The 15,822-nt window shown below is 48.1% G+C and overlaps 1 protein-coding gene across 4 annotated transcripts in view; it reads left to right on the top strand.

Annotated features, from left to right (window-relative positions):
- The first annotated feature begins 5,175 nt into the window (after positions 1 to 5,175).
- The window catches only part of LOC139259675 (tubulin monoglutamylase TTLL4-like), a 110,698-nt gene continuing 100,051 nt past the window's right edge, over positions 5,176 to 15,822 (top strand). For 3 of the 4 annotated variants that reach the window (XR_011592628.1, XR_011592629.1, XM_070875235.1), the window contains exon 1: positions 5,234 to 5,312. The gene's annotated coding sequence lies outside the window, so the exon portion shown is untranslated. Of the gene's footprint in view, positions 5,313 to 15,822 lie in introns of all 4 variants that reach the window. The other variant, XM_070875236.1, reaches the window with a different exon arrangement.

Below are 15,822 nucleotides of genomic sequence, written 5' to 3'. Positions count from 1 at the left end.
ACAAGCTCCTGGGTCATATAGGCCGACGTCAGATCCAGTTTTGTGAACGACTTTCCACCAGCTAGCATGGCGAGCAGGTCATCAGTCCTCGGTAACGGATACTGATCCTGTTTCGAAAATCGGTTAATCGTCATCTTGTAGTCTCCACAAATCCTGACAGTGCCATCACTCTTCAACACAGGAACAATGGGACTAGCCCACTCGTTAAACTCGACCGGCGATATGATCCCTTCACGCTGGAGTCTGTCAAGCTCAATTTTAACCTTCTCCCTCATCATGTATGGAACAGACCGAGCTTTGTAATAGACAGGCCTTGCATTGGAGTCCAGGTGAATCTGCATCTTGGCTCCCGTAAAATTACCAATGCCCGGTTCAAACAATACTTGAGCACACGAAGTATCATCCACCGAGGATAACACCTTGACATCATTCAAGTTCAGGTTGATTTTCTCGAGCTAATTCCTGCCAAACAGCGTTGGACCATTACCTGGGATGATCCATAATGGTAGCTCGGGAGCCACACCATCATATGACACCTCGATTGCTGCACTGCCGAGCATCAGTATGAGTTCCTTAGTGTAAGTACGCAACCTGGCATTGACTGGACTCAGCTTCGATTTCGCAGCCTTAGTGTCCCACAGCTTGTCGAATGTCCTTTATCGACAGGCTCGCACTTGTGTCCAGCTCCATTGATACAGGCACGCCATTCAGCTCCACATTAACGACTATCGGCTGGCTCTTGCTCAGGAACGAATACAGTCCATTCACTTCCTCCTTGGGTTGCGTATCCGGGCCATCATTGAACTGGTCCTCATCAACCACGTGGTGAGCCGCACCACGCTTGCTCCATTGTGGACACATCCTGTGAAGATGCCCCACTTTCGAACATCCATTGCATGAGTATTGTCTAAACCGACGCTGATGAGGCCGATGATTGTCGCCACAACACCAACAGGGTGAAATCTGGTTCGAAACAATTGGCGGGCTCTGAGCAGCTGCAGGTTTCGCGTAAGCAGCTCTGCCTTAAAACGACGCCGTCTTGTTTATAGTACTTGCTGTGGAAGTCCAACTTGTCGATTAAAAACTGCCTCAAATTATCATCCGTCGTCATGCATGCCTGGGTAGTCGCGATGGCCTTTTTCAAATCCAGCGTCTCTGCAGCCAACAGCTTCCTGAGGATCGCATCATGGCTGATGCCTATCAAGAAGACATCACGCAGCATGTCTTCCAGCATGTTCCCGAATGTACATGGCTCAGCAAAACGTCGCAGATCGGCGCTAAATCCCGACACGGCCTGGCCCTCAGCACGAACATGCCTGTAGAAACAGGTGCGTGATATTATGATCCCCTCTTATGGCTTCAGATGGTTACCCACCAACGTACACAATTCATCGTACCCTTTTTCCGCTGGCCGTACACGCGAGAGAAGATTCTTCATGAGGCTGTAAATTTTCGGACCACTTAACTGCGTAGACCTCTGCTTCCATGCCGTTGGCCACAAAATACTGATCCAGACGGTCGACAAAATCCACCCAATCCTCGCCCCCCACGAATCTCTCCAGAATTCCAACCGTGCCCATTGTGCATGCAAAGGTTTTTTAATTACCTCGTCGCCAATTGTAATGACTCAAGAGTCTGGTTACTGCAAACTCACTCAGCTGCAACCTGATCCATCTTTACTGCAGCCCAAGAGTACCTGCGTGACGAAGACACCCAGCTTATATACAGGTGACCAAGCACACATGCCACGTGCGTACAGTCCGATGACCTCCGACTGCAGCGCCCTCTGGTGTCTAGTGACCCCCAAGCATTAATACATAACAATAACCTTCTATTCCTTTCTACCTCGTGTGCTTGTACTAGGGGGTCAGTGGGTCTAGTGAGAAGGAGGAACTGAAGGATATCCTTATTAGGCGGGAAATTGATGGGATTGAAGGCCGTTAAATCCCCGGGGCCTGATAGTCTGCATCCCAGAGTACTTAAGGAAGTGGTCCGAGAAATAGTGGATGCATTGGTGATCATTTTCCAACAATCTATCGACTCTGGATCAGTTTCTATGGACTGGAGGGTAGCTAATGTAACACCACTTTTTAAAAAAGGAGGGAGAGAGAAAATGGGTAATTATTGACCGGTTAGCCTGACATCAGGAGTGGTGAAAATGTTGGAATCAATCATTAAGGATGAAATAGCAGCGCATTTGGAAAGCAGTGACAGGATCGGTCCAAGTCAGCATGGATTTATGAAAGAAAAATCATGCTTGACGAATCTTCTGGAATTTTTTGAGGATGTAACGAGCAGAGTGAACAAGAGAGAACCAGTGGATGTGGTGTATTTGGACTTTCAAAAGGCTTTTGACAAGGTCCCGCACAAGAGATTGGTGTGCAAAATCAAAGCACATGGTATTGGGGGTAATGTACTGACATGGATAGAGAACTGGTTGGCAGACAGGTAGCAGAGAGACGGGATAAACGGGTCTTTTTCAGAACGGCAGGAGTGACTAGTGGAGTACCGCTGGGACCCCAGCTCTTTACAATATATATTAACAATTTAGATGAAGGAATTGAGTGAAATATCTCCAAGTTTGCAGATGACACTAAACTGGATGGCGGTGTGAGCTGTGAGGAGGACCCTAAGAGGCTGCAGGATGACTTGGACAGGTTAGGTGAGTGGGCAAATGCATGGCAGATGCAGTATAATGTGGATAAATGTGAGGTTATCCATTTTGGGGGCAAAAATATGCAGGCAGAATATTATCTGAATGGCGGCAGATTAGGAAAAGGGGAGATGCAATGAGACCTGGGTGTCATGGTTCATCAGTCATTGAAAGTTGGCATGCAGGTACAGCAGGCGGTGAAGAAGGCAAATGGTATGTTGGCCTTCATAACTAGGGGATTTGAATATAGGAGCAGGGAGGTCTTACTTCAGTTCTACAGGGCCTTAGTGAGGCCTCACCTGGAATATTGTGTTCAGTTTTGGTCTCCTAATCTGAGGAAGGACGTTCTTGCTATTGAGGGAGTCCAGCGAAGGTTCACCAGACTGATTCCAGGGATGGATGGACGTCATAAGAGAAGAGACTGGATCAACTGGGCCTTTGGAGTTTAGAAGGATGAGAAGGGATCTCATAGAAACATATAAGATTCTGACGGGACAGGACAGGTTAGATGCGGGTAGAATGTTCCCGATGTTGGGGAAGTCCAGAACCAGGGGACACAGCCTTCGGATAAGGGGTAGGCCATTTCGGACTGAGATGAGGAGAAACTTCTTCACTCAGAGAGTTGTTAACTTGTGGAATTCCCTGCCACAGAGAGTTGTTGATGCCAGTTCATTGGATATATTCAAGAGGGAGTTAGATATGACCCTTACGGCTAAGGGGATCAAGGGCTATGGAAAGCAGGAACGGGGTACTGAGGGAATGATTAGTCATGATCTTATTGAATGGTGGTGCAAGCTCGTAGGGCCGAATGGCCTACTCCTGTTTTTATATTTTTATATTTGTATGTTTCTATGAAATGGAGTAAGAAAGTTACCATTCCCTGCCATTAAGTAACCAAGTGTCAGCTGTGGCTCAGTGGGTAGCACCATTGCCTCCAAGTCAAAAAGTTGTGGGTTCAAATCCCACTCCAGAGAAAAAGGCTAACTACTAAGGTAGTGCTGCACTATCGGAGGTCTTTTGAATGAAACATTAAATTGAGGCCCTGTCTGCTCTCTCAGGTGGATGTAAAAGATCCCATTGTGCTATTTTGAAGAAGAGCAGGGGAGTTCTCTCCGGTGTCCTGGCCAATATTTATATCATATCATAGAATCATAGAAGTTTACAGAATGGAAGGAGGCCATTTTGGTCCATCTTTTCCGTGCTGGCCAACAAGAGGCTATCCAGCCTAATCGCACTTTCCAGTTCTAGGTCCGTAACCCTGTAGGTGCCTTCAGGTGCACATCCAAGTACTTTTTAAATGTGGTGAGAGTTTCTGCCTCTACCACCCTTTCAGGCAGTAAGTTCCAGAACCCACAACCCTCTGCGTGAAGAAATTTCCCTCAAATCCCCTCTAAACCTTCAATCAATTTTCACTAAAAGGAAATCTGGTCATTATCACATTGCTGTTTGTGGGAGCTTGCTGTACGTGAAATTGGCTGCCCTGTTTCCTATAATACCACAGTGACTACACTTCATTGGCTTTAAAACACTTTGGGACGTCTGGTGATCGTGAAACAGAGCAGTGCTGAGGAAAGACTTGATTAAGGTGTATAAAATGATGAGGAGCTTGGATAGAGTGGATAGGAAGGAGTTATTTCCCCCAGCAGAGAGGTCTATAACCAGGGGGCATAGATTTAATGTAATCGGTAGGAGTTGAGAACTTTTTTTCACCCAGAGGGTGGAGGGGATCTGGAACTCACTGCTTGAAAGGGTGGTTGAGGCAGAAACCCTCACCATATGTAAAAAGTACTTGAAGTGCTGTAACCTATGGGGCTACGGACCAAGAGCTGGAAAGCGGGATTAGGCTCGATTGTTCTTTTTCGGCCGGCACAGACACGGCATGCCAAATGGCCACCTTCTGTGCCGTAAATTTCTATGAAAGGGGCTATATCATTGCAAGTAAACGTAAAATATTTCAGATTCCCAGGAAATATTTCAGATTTGCAGCCTCTGTAGTATTTTGCTTTTGTATATAAATGCATGTCTTTATACTCTTGCAATGGCTATCTATGGTTTTACATTGTTGAAAAAAAATCATCATATTCCTGTGAAGCGCCTTAAAGGCGCTATATAAATACAAGTTGTTGTTGTTGGCCTCACCATGCGAGATGGTCTCACCACGTGACCACCGAGCACATTGCCGATGACGTGCGCGGTCCCGGCCCACCCAGCCACGTTACGTATTGACGTCATTGCGTGGCAGGCAATGCGGAGACGCAGTGTGCGGTTGCTAGGGAGCGAGAGCTGGCGGTCTGGCCGAGTCCCCTCAGCAGGAGTTTATTTATTTTTATATTAAAAAGCGACAGGTTTGGCCGGTAGAGAAAGTGAGCGGGAGGATGAAGTAAAAGATGGTGCGGCGCCTGCAGGGGCGGCCGTGGCCCGCCTTCGCCGCCCGGCCCTGAGGCCCAGCCACCGGGGAAGGCGGCGGCGGCGGCGGGCGGTCCGGCCCGGATGGGAGGGGCCTGAGCGCTGCCCCGCCCCGCCTCCTGGGTGGGGAGGGCGGGGGAGGAGTCCAGGGGTCGCCCCGCCCCCGGCCCGCAACAGCGCCAGCTCAGCCTTTTCTGTATTCCCGCCGCTCCGCTCCGCACCGCACCACCCGGCCGACACAGCGAGACAGCCGGTAAGTGCCGGGGGGGAGAGGGGGAGGCAGCCGGTAAGTGCCGGGGGGGAGAGGGGAAAGGGAGTGGGGGAGGCAGCCGGTAAGTGCCGGGGGGGAGAGGGGAAAGGGAGAGGCAGCCGGTAAGTGCCGGGGGGGAGAGGGGAAAGGGAGAGGGGGAGGCAGCCGGTAAGTGCCGGGGGGGAGAGGGGGAGGCAGCCGGTAAGTGCCGGGGGGGAGAGGGGAAGGCAGCCGGTAAGTGCCGGGGGGGAGAGGGGAAGGCAGCCGGTAAGTGCCGGGGGGGAGAGGGGAAAGGGAGTGGGGGAGGCAGCCGGTAAGTGCCGGGGGGGAGAGGGGGAGAGGGGAAGGCAGCCGGTAAGTGCCGGGGGGGAGAGGGGAAGGCAGCCGGTAAGTGCCGGGGGGGAGAGGGGAAGGCAGCCGGTAAGTGCCGGGGGGGAGAGGGGAAAGGGAGTGGGGGAGGCAGCCGGTAAGTGCCGGGGGGGGAGAGGGGAAAGGGAGAGGGGGAGGCAGCAGGTAAGTGCCGGGGGGGAGAGGGGGAGAGGGGAAGGCAGCCGGTAAGTGCCGGGGGGGAGAGGGGAAGGCAGCCGGTAAGTGCCGGGGGGGAGAGGGGAAAGGGAGTGGGGGAGGCAGCCGGTAAGTGCCGGGGGGGAGAGGGGAAGGCAGCCGGTAAGTGCCGGGGGGGAGAGGGGAAAGGGAGGAGGGAAGGAAGAGACGGGAGGGGGAAATGGAGGGAGGAAGGGGAAAGGGGCAGGAGGGGGGGATATGAGGGAATGGAGGAGGGGGGATATGAGGGAATGGAGGAGGGGGGATATAGAAACATAGAAAATAGGTGCAGAAGTATGCCATTCAGCCCTTCTAGCCTGCACCGCCATTCAATGAGTTCATGGCTGAACATGAAACTTCAGTACCCCCTTCCTGCTTTCTCGCCATAACCCTTGATCCCCCGAGTAGTAAGGACTATAGAATATGAGGGAATGGAGGAGGGGGGGAGGGAATGGAATGGATGAGAGGAGGAATGGAGGAGGAGGAGGGTGGGAATGACATGGAAAAGGAGGGGGGAGGGTGGGAATGACATGGGAAGGAAGGGGAAAGGAGTGAATGAAAGGAAGGGGAAATGGAGGGAAGGAAGGGAAATGGAGTGAGTGAAGGAGGGGAAAGGAAGGGGGAGATGGAAGGGAGGAGGGTGGGGAAAGGAAGGGGGAGATGGAAGGGAGGAGGGTGGGGAAAGGAGTGGAGGAGGAGGAAGAGGAAGTAAGGGGAGGATGAAAGGAAGGAAGGAAAGGCATGAGGAGGAAAGGTGGGGGAGGAAAGTAAAAAAAAAAAATAAGAGAAGATAGCAGTTCAAAAACATCACATACTCAACACTCAGCAGGTTTTGGAGAGAACAGACTATTTAAACAATATTTGAAAATTAACTGAATAAGTGGTAGGGAGAGAAAAAAAGAACTGGATAAAATGTGAAGATTAGCATGAGCTATTGGGAAGCCGAATGAGAAAAATAAGATATAGACGAGTCGCAGTGTTTTTTTTGTTCGCGGGATGTGGGTGTCGCTGGCAAGGCCAGCATTTATTGCCCATCCTTAATTTCCCTTGTGAAGGTGGTGGTGAGTCTCTGCAGTGCAAGGTGCTCCCACAGTGCTGTTAGGGAAGGAGTTCCAGGATTTTGACCCAGTGACGATGAAGGAATGACGATATATTTCCAAGTCAGGAAGGTGTGTAACTTGGAGGTGATGGTGTTCCCATGCGCTTGCTGCCCTTGTCCTTCTAGGTGGTAGAGGTCGCAGGTTTGGGAGATTCTGTCAAAGAAGCCTTGGTGAGTTGCTACAGTGCATCTTGTAGATGGTGCACACTGCAGCCACAGTGCGCCGGTGGTGGAGGGAGTGAATGTTGAAGGTGGTGGATGGGGCGGCAATCAAGCGGGGCTGTTTTGTCCTGGATGGGATCGAGTGCACTTATCACACTCCTGACTTGTGCCTTGTAGATGGTGGAAAGGCTTTGGGGAGTCAGGAGGTGAGACACTCGCCGCAGAATTCCCAGCCTCTGACCTAGCGTGAATAACTAAAAGCATGGAAGATAGGCAGGTGGAAAGAGAAGCATGAAAAACTGGCAGAGCAGATTCCAGTGGTCCAGGAGCCTGGTGGGCAAAACAAGGTTGTGCCTTGAATGCAGACCAGCCTGCCAGCACCAGGTTCGATGGGAGGGGACTCTACCCCAAGCACCAACCTGCTCCCCCTCCCTCCACCTGCCCATCATAGACAGTCCCTCGAGTCGAGGATGACTTGCTTCCACGTCAATGCAGGACCTAAAATTCCAGATCCGAACTACATCCTGAAGGGTGGAAGATGCCTGTGCGTGGATTTTTTTAACGTATGGGGACCGTTGCACCACATGGGCTTGACAGAGCTAGGTCTTGGTCCAGGGCAAGGATTAACCAGTACGACTGGAGACCTGCTCTGCTGCATGGACCTCGTGCGCACACATCGCAGTGTGAGCTGGCCCGCGTTGCCCCTGAGCCCCGAACTCGCGCGCCTCCTGGGGCCCCGATCACATCCCTCTACCATTTCTCTCCGCTCCTGCTGTACCTGCCCACGCTCCAATCACCGACCTGGATCTTGGTGACGTCCCTCTTTGCTGCTGTCGCTCTGCTGCTCCAGCATGTGCTGCTCCCTGGAGTGGTACGCTGCCACGCTACTCCTTCCGCCCCCCGGATTGCTCCACAGAAATCGGCACACAATCTCACATTGCTTGAAAGAAAATGTGAGCCATAGTTAAGGTCAGAAGTTAGTATTGAGACCAGAGGGCTGCAAAGTGCCTAATAAAGATCGGATGAGGTTCTTCGGGTTTGCGTCGAAAGCCGAGGTCAGAGTGGCAGTGGGGCGGAAAAAAATGTGGAAAGCAGCACAGTTACACTTGAAGACAGAACAAGATGTTTCGCAAAGCGGTAATCTGATACGGGTTTGGTAAAGGAAACCACACTAAGCAGCAAATACAGTGCACTAAGCTGGAAGAAGCGTCTGCAATATTTTTCTTTTTGCATTTATATAGTGCCTTTGATGTTATCCGGACATCTCGAAGCACTTCATGGCCAGTGAATTACTCTTGAAGTGTAGTCAGTGTTGTTTTGTGGGAATACACTGTAATCTGTACAGCGAGTTCCCACAAACAGTTATGACCAGTTGTCCGTCAGTCATTGGCAGTCCCTCGGAATTGAGGAAGACTTGCTTCCACTCTTAACATGAGTTCTTGGGTGGCTGAACAGTCCAATACAAGAACCACAGTCTCAGTCGCAGGTGGGGCAGATAGTTATTGAGGAAACGGGTGGGTGGGACAGGTTTGCCACACGCTCTTTCCGCTGCCTGCTCTTGATTTCTGCACGCTCTCGGCGACGAGACTCGAGGTGCTCAGCACCCTCTCGGATGTGCTTCTTCCACTTAGGGCGGTCTTTGACCAGGGACTCCCAGGTGTCAGTGGGGGTGTTACACTTTATAAGGAAGACTTTGAGGGTGTCCCCGTAACATTTCCGCTGCCTACTTTTGGCTCGTTTGACGTGAAGGAGTTCCAAGTAGAGCGCTTGCTTTGGGAGTCCGTGTCTTGCATGCGAACTATGTGGCCTGCCCAGCGGATCAAGTGACCAGTTGTGGTGGTATTTGTTGAGTAAGTAATGTTGGTCAAGACACTGGTAGAACGCACTGAAAAGGTGCAATGGGATTTACAATATACTTTAATGATTTAGACGAAGGAAGTGAATGTAATATCTCCAGGTTTGCAGACGACACTAAGCTGGGTGGCAGTGCGAGCTGCGAGAAGGATGTTAAGAGGCTGCAGGATGACTTGGACAGGTTAGGTGAATGGGCAAATACATGGCAGATGCAGTATAATGTGGATAAATGTGAGGTTATCCACTTTGGTGGCAAAAACAGGAAGGCAGAATATTATCTGAATGGTGACAGATTAGGAAAAGGGGAGGTGCAATGAGACCTGGGTGTCATGGTACATCAGTCATTGAAGCTAGGCATGCAGTAAAGAAAGCAAATGGCATGCTGGCCTTCATAGCGAGGGAATTTGAGTATAGGAGCAGGGAGGTCTTCCTGCAGTTCGACAGGACCTTGGTGAGACCACACCCTTGAGTATTGTGTGCAGTTTTGGTCTCCTAATCTGAGGAAGGGCGTGCTTGCTATGGAGGGAGTGCAGCGAAGGTTCACCAGACTGATTCCCGGGATGGCAGGACTGACATATGAGAAAAGACTGGATCGGCTAGACTTATACTCACTGGAATTTAGAAGAATGAGAGGGGATCTCATAAACGTATAAAATTCTGATGGGAATGGACAGGTTAGATGCAGGAAGAATGTTCCCGATGTTGGGGAAGTCCAGAACCAGGGGACACAGTCTAAGAATAAGGGGTAAACCATATAGGACCGAGATGAGGAGAAACATTTTCACCCAGAGAGTTGTGAACCTGTGGAATTCTCTGCCACAGAAAGTTGTTGAGTCCAGTTCATTGGACATATTCAAAAGGGAGTTAGATGTGGCCCTTACGGCTAAAGGAATCGGGTGGGATGGGGGGGGTATACTGAGGTTGAATGATCAGCCATGATCATATTGAATGGCGGTGCAGGCTCGAAGGGCCTAATGGCCTACTCCTGCACCTATTTTCTATGTTTCTATGATCTGTTCAGGTACATGTAACAGACGTCTTATCCGAAAGATAAACTTCTTTCTCTGACAATATAGCATGTATCTAGGCTGGCACTTAATTCCTCAAATGGGGCTTGAATCCACAATTTTTAGACTTGGAGACAAGATTGCTACCAATTAAGCCAAGCTGATACATAACCTGGCTGGAAGAGATCAAAGATTGCTGAGGTCCATTGCTAAGATTGTGTAGAATGGGCATTTACCCTCTGGAGTTTAGAAGAATGAGATGTGATCTCATTGAAACATACAAGATTCTGAACGGGATTGACAGGGTCAATGCTGAGAGAATGTTTCCCCTGGCTGGAGAGTCTAGAACTAGGGGGCACAGTCTCAAGATAAGGGGTCGGCCATTTAAGACTGAGCTGAGGAGGAATTTCTTCACTCAGCGGGTTGTGAATCTTTGGAATTCTCTGCCCCAGAGGGCTGTGGATGCTCAATCTCTGAATAGATTCAAGGCTGAGATCAATAGATTTTTGGAGTCTAGGGAAATCAAGGAATATGGCGATCGGTCAGGAAAGTGGAGTTAAGATCGATGATCAGCCATGATCCTATTGAATGGCAGAGCATGCTCGATGGGCCATAGGACCTTCTCCTATTTCATATGTTCTTGGTCGAGGACGCTAATGTTTGTGTGTGTGTGTGTGTCCATATGCACATCATCATCATCGGCAGTCCCTCGGAATCGAGGAAGACTTGCTTCCTCTCTTAAAATGAGTCCTTGGGTGACTGAATAGTCCAATACAAGAACTGCAGTCCCTGTCACAGGTGGGACAGATAGTCGTTGAGGGAAAGGATGGGTGGGACTGGTTTGCCGCACACTCTTTCCGCTGACCGCTTGTTTTCTGCATGCTCTCGGCGATGAGAATTGGTGCTCAGCGTGCTCCCGGATGCATTTCCTCCACTGAAGGCGAACTTTGGCGAGGGACTACAAATCCCCTGGGAGGACAGACGTGCCAACATTAGCGTCCTCGACCAGGCCAACATCCCCAGCATTGAAATCAGTTCTGCTGGGCAGACCATATGCACATACACCGGAGAAGAAATCTCTTCCTGAAAATGATCACGGAAGCCAGTTTGAATTTGACATCACTTGGCCTAGCCAAAATTTGCATGTAAAAAGATATCTAAGAGATTTTCATGACTTGAAACAAGAGGTTCCTGTTTCTGTCAGTCAGCAGGGCAGGTAGTTTGTTGTAGATACACAAGTTGCATAAATAATCCGATGTAGTACACAGTATTGATGCACTGATTGTGAAACCGGAGCGATTACATCCTTGTGAGGTAATCTATTTTAAACTGTAAACTTGTCAGTTAACCCCTATGGTATTACCATGAAATGTGCAGTGCGAAAAATGAAAATAATGTGATCTTGTTCAAAAATCGTAACAGTAAAACTTGATTCTTTTGATTGAGTGCCACTGCCTGTCCAAGCTAACTCCATGAAAGAAAGCCCAACTATAGGAACCACAAGGGTTGGTGCGTTGCTGGGCCAGGCTAATATCTAAGTTTTTCTTCAATCAGCTCTCCTGTTTATGTACTGGAACTGTACACTTATCTTACTGCTCGTGTGTCTCTGCACAAGTTTAAAGAAAATTAATTGAACCAGAAATTAACGGCCCGGATTTTGCGGTGGGTAATAACAGCGAGCAAACACCGTTCACTGTTATTACCTCTTTGAAACTGACTGCAACTTCAGGATATAGTGCTTGCGCATCCGGACACCAAAATCCTGAAGTTGTCAATCAGTGATTCGCTGCTCCCACACTGGGCTGCACTGTGCCCCCCCCGCCCCACCATAGCTGGCAATCCATGTAATCTGTCAAATCAGAGAAACTGACAAACTTTGTCTCTTCCGCGGGAATACCGCTGTTAAATACCCCATTAAAAGTTAGACCCTTGTGTAGTAGATGTAACTAGAGTTTTAACAGCGTATTCACTGCAAATTAAACATTATGGCCCTGAAAAATTCATTTTATATTTTGTAGCGTTGTCAAATTTATCCATTTAAATAAAAATCTTAACGCAATTTTTTTTTTTTTTTAAGTTCGTTCATCTCAAGATTTATCTTTCCCCATGTGAGAGCCCCAATCTTTGTTTTATTTCTCTCTAGCATTTTTTTTAAGTTAGACTCAAAGGAGCTTACTCACTCCCTGGTTCTTGGTCTGAGAATTCTGCACTGTGATTGGCTGTTTAGACATCTTGAAGAGCATCTGGGAGGGCGCTGAGCACCTCGAGTCTCATCGGCGAGAGCATGCAGAAATCAAGCGCAGGTGGCGCAAGGACCATGCGGCAAACCAGACTCCCCACCCACCCTTTCCTTCAACCACCGTCTGTCCCACCTGTGACAGGGACTGTAATTCCCGTATTGGACTGTTCAGCCACCTGAGAACTCACTTTGAGTGGAAGCAAGTCTTCCTCGATTTCGAGGGACGACTGATGAATGAATGACATCACAGCAATTTGCGCTATGGGATTCCCATTAAACTGCGATGATTGATTTCAACTGCACATGGGAAAAGCTGAATTTCTCACCACGGGGATTGCAAGATCCACGGGAAGCTTGCGCGGGGCCCGCGGTGAATGCCTTTGCTTCGTCGCCGATCACAAATTATGGGCCAATATGATTGCCTATTACAGTTTAAAATTGTATGTCTTTAGAACTACACAGGCACTTTTAGGTTATTCACTATGTTCTCATTTCCTGGTTGCTATACTGCTCTTAAGAGCTTTATTATTGATTTTTTTATTTAAACAAAAAGAAAATCCTAATTAGAATTTAGTATTCATTTATTTAATTTTAATTCTCTTTTGTGGAGAGGCAGTTTGGGGCAGGGAAGGCTGTCTCATTTCAATCCTCATGTTTGAGCAGACTGATCAGATAGGTACAGAAGAGGAAGGCAACTTGACCCATAAGAGTTCACTAATCCAGGCAGCACATACACTACCGCCTTCTCTGTCCCATCACATTATTTTAAAAGGTTTTATAATTTCCTCCCTCTATATCTTACCTGTTGATTACCACATGAAGAGTTTTATCAGTACTCAGTCTGCCTTTCACCAGGAACGTTAGGGTAGTGGTATTGTTACTGGACTAGTAATCCAAACGCCTCAACTAATGATCCGGAAATGTTAGTTCAAATCCCACCATGGCAACTGGGGAATTTGAATTCAGTTAATTAAATAAAAAGCTAGTATCAGTAATGGTCGTAAAAACCGATCTGATGAAAGAAAGACTTACATAAATATAGCGCCTTTCATGACCACCGGACTTCACAAAGCGCTTTACAGCCAATGAAGTACTTTTGGAGTGTAGTCACTGTTATAATGTAGGAAATGTGGCAGCCAATTTGCACACAGCAAGCTCCCATAAACAGCAATGTGATAATGACCAGATAATCTTTTTTTTTAATGTTGATTGAGGAATAAATATTGGTCCAGAACACTGGGGATAACTCCCCTGCTCTTCTTCAAAATAGTGCCATGGGAACTTTTACATCCACCTGAGAGCAGACAGGGCCTCAATTTAACGTCTCATCCGAAAGACGACACCGCCGACAGTGCGGCACTTCCTCAGCACTGCACTGGAATGTCAGCCTAGATTTATGTGCTCAAGTTCCTGGAGTGGGACTTGAACCCACAACTCTCTGACCCCCAGGTGAGTGTGCTGCCCACTGAGCCACGCCTGACACTGTGATTCATGTCCTTTCGGGAAGGAAATCTGCTGTCCTTAACGGTCTGACTCCAGACCCACAGCAATGTGGTTGATTCTTAACTGCCTGATGAAATGGCCTAGCAAGCTACTCGGTTGTACCAAACCACTACGACAAAGTCACTGTGGGAGTACCTTCACCACGGGCTGCAACATTTCAAGAAGGCGGCTCACTGCCTCTTAAAGGAAATTAAGAATGAGCAATAAATGCTGGCCTTACCAGCGACACCCACATCTTGTGAATGAATTAAAAAAAAAGGTTTGAACCTGTCCTACAATGAGTTTAATTTCCAGTAGTTTTCTGGAATAACCTGTTTGTGCTGATTATCGAGTATACCTCCAAGGTGTCGTCTCTGCTTCTTTTCAAGGTTGAAAGGTTGAAATTTCTCCACTCTTTATTCAATCCTTTGACGCTGGGGGTCGGTCTTGTGGTTCCTTTACATAGCCTCTAAGTTTTCGATATCTCCACACTGTCAGACCAGGATTGGACACAGCACTTGAGGTGTGATCTAACCAGAACAAACTTGAGTGTATTAAAAGCAGAAAATGCTGTAAATACGCAGCAGGTCAGGCGAAATCTGAGGAGAGAAACCGAGTTTCAGGTTGACTTCTAACGAAGGGTCAGCGACCTGAAACGTTAACTCTGTTTCTCTCTCCACAGATGTTGCCTGACATGCTGAGTATTTCCAGCATTTTCTGTTTTTACTTCAGATTCCAGCATCCGCAGTATTTTGCTTTTGTAATAGAAACTATAGTGTGCAAGGATTGCTGCACTTTGTACCCTAATTAAGAATTTTATTTGTTTTATTGATTTCTATTTAATAGTATTTGGGAGTGTCTGGTGAGATTCCTAGATCTGTTTCAACCTCACTGTTAGATATTTTGACATGATTGTTGGAGTGTGTATGCTGCCATTTTGCAACCCCCACTTCTCTATTGTGCCATTATATTGTGTTGATACGATTTCTGCTGCCCATGTTCTGTACTCTAACTTGTTTTATAGTTCACTGGCTGCCTCTTGCTTCCCCACCCCATTTTACTATTGTCTGCAAATTTGGCCGTGTCATGTAACACCTGAATTCAGTTTCTCTCCTCCCTTCTCATTTTCAGTTATCAGAAGATGTTGACTATTTTGTGGTGTTTCGGAAAACATCCTGGGATGAGAGGATTCTCCTATGAGGAGTGATTGAGGAGATTGGGCTTATACTCGCGAGTTTAAAAAGGAAAAAAAAAATATTTGGATTTATATAGCACCTTTCACGACCACCAGACGTCTCAAAATGCTTTACAGCCGATGAAGTACTTTTGAAGTGTCGTCGCTGTTGTAATGTAGGAAACACGGTCGCCAATATGTGCACAGCAAGCTCCCACAAACAGCAATGTGATAATGATCATATAATTTGTTCTGTTATATTGATGAGGGATAAATATTGGCCATGACACCGAGGATAACTTCCCCCGCTCTTCTTCGGAATGGTGCCATGGGGTCTTTTACGTCCACCTGAGAGAGCAGACAGGGTTTAACATCTCACTCGGAAGAGGGCACCTCCGATAGTGCCGCACTCCCTCAGCACTGGAGTGTCAGACTAGATTTTTGTGCTCGAGTACCTGGAGTGTGACTTTAACCCACAGCCTTCTGACTCGGAGGCGAGAGTGCTACCCACTGAGCCACAGCTGACACTGAATGAAGAATGAGAGGTATAAGATTCTGAGGCGCTGAGAAGTTGTTTCCCCGGACTGGAGATTCTAGAGCTATGGGACATAGTCTCAGGATAAGGGGTCGGCCATTTAAGACTGAGACGAGGAGGAATTTCTTCACTGAGGGTTGTGAATCGTTGGAATTCTCTGCCCCAGAAGACTGTGGACGCTATGTTATTGAGTATATTCAAAGCTGAGATCGATAGATTTTTGGACTCGAGGGGAATTAAGGGATTTGGGGATTGGGCGGGAAAGTGGAGTCGAGATCGAAGATCAGCCATGATATTTAATGGTGGAGCAGGCTCGAGGGGCCAAATGGCCTACTCCTGCTCCTAATTCTTATACTTCTGATATTTAATGGTGGAGCAGGCTCGAGGGGCCAAATGGCCTACTCCTGCTCCTAATTCT

The sequence above is a fragment of the Pristiophorus japonicus genome, chromosome 3, assembly GCF_044704955.1.
Source record: "Pristiophorus japonicus isolate sPriJap1 chromosome 3, sPriJap1.hap1, whole genome shotgun sequence".
Classification (NCBI taxonomy): Eukaryota; Metazoa; Chordata; class Chondrichthyes; family Pristiophoridae; genus Pristiophorus; species Pristiophorus japonicus.
Note: the sequence above shows the minus strand (reverse complement) of the source record. Positions and strands in the feature narration are given on the sequence as shown.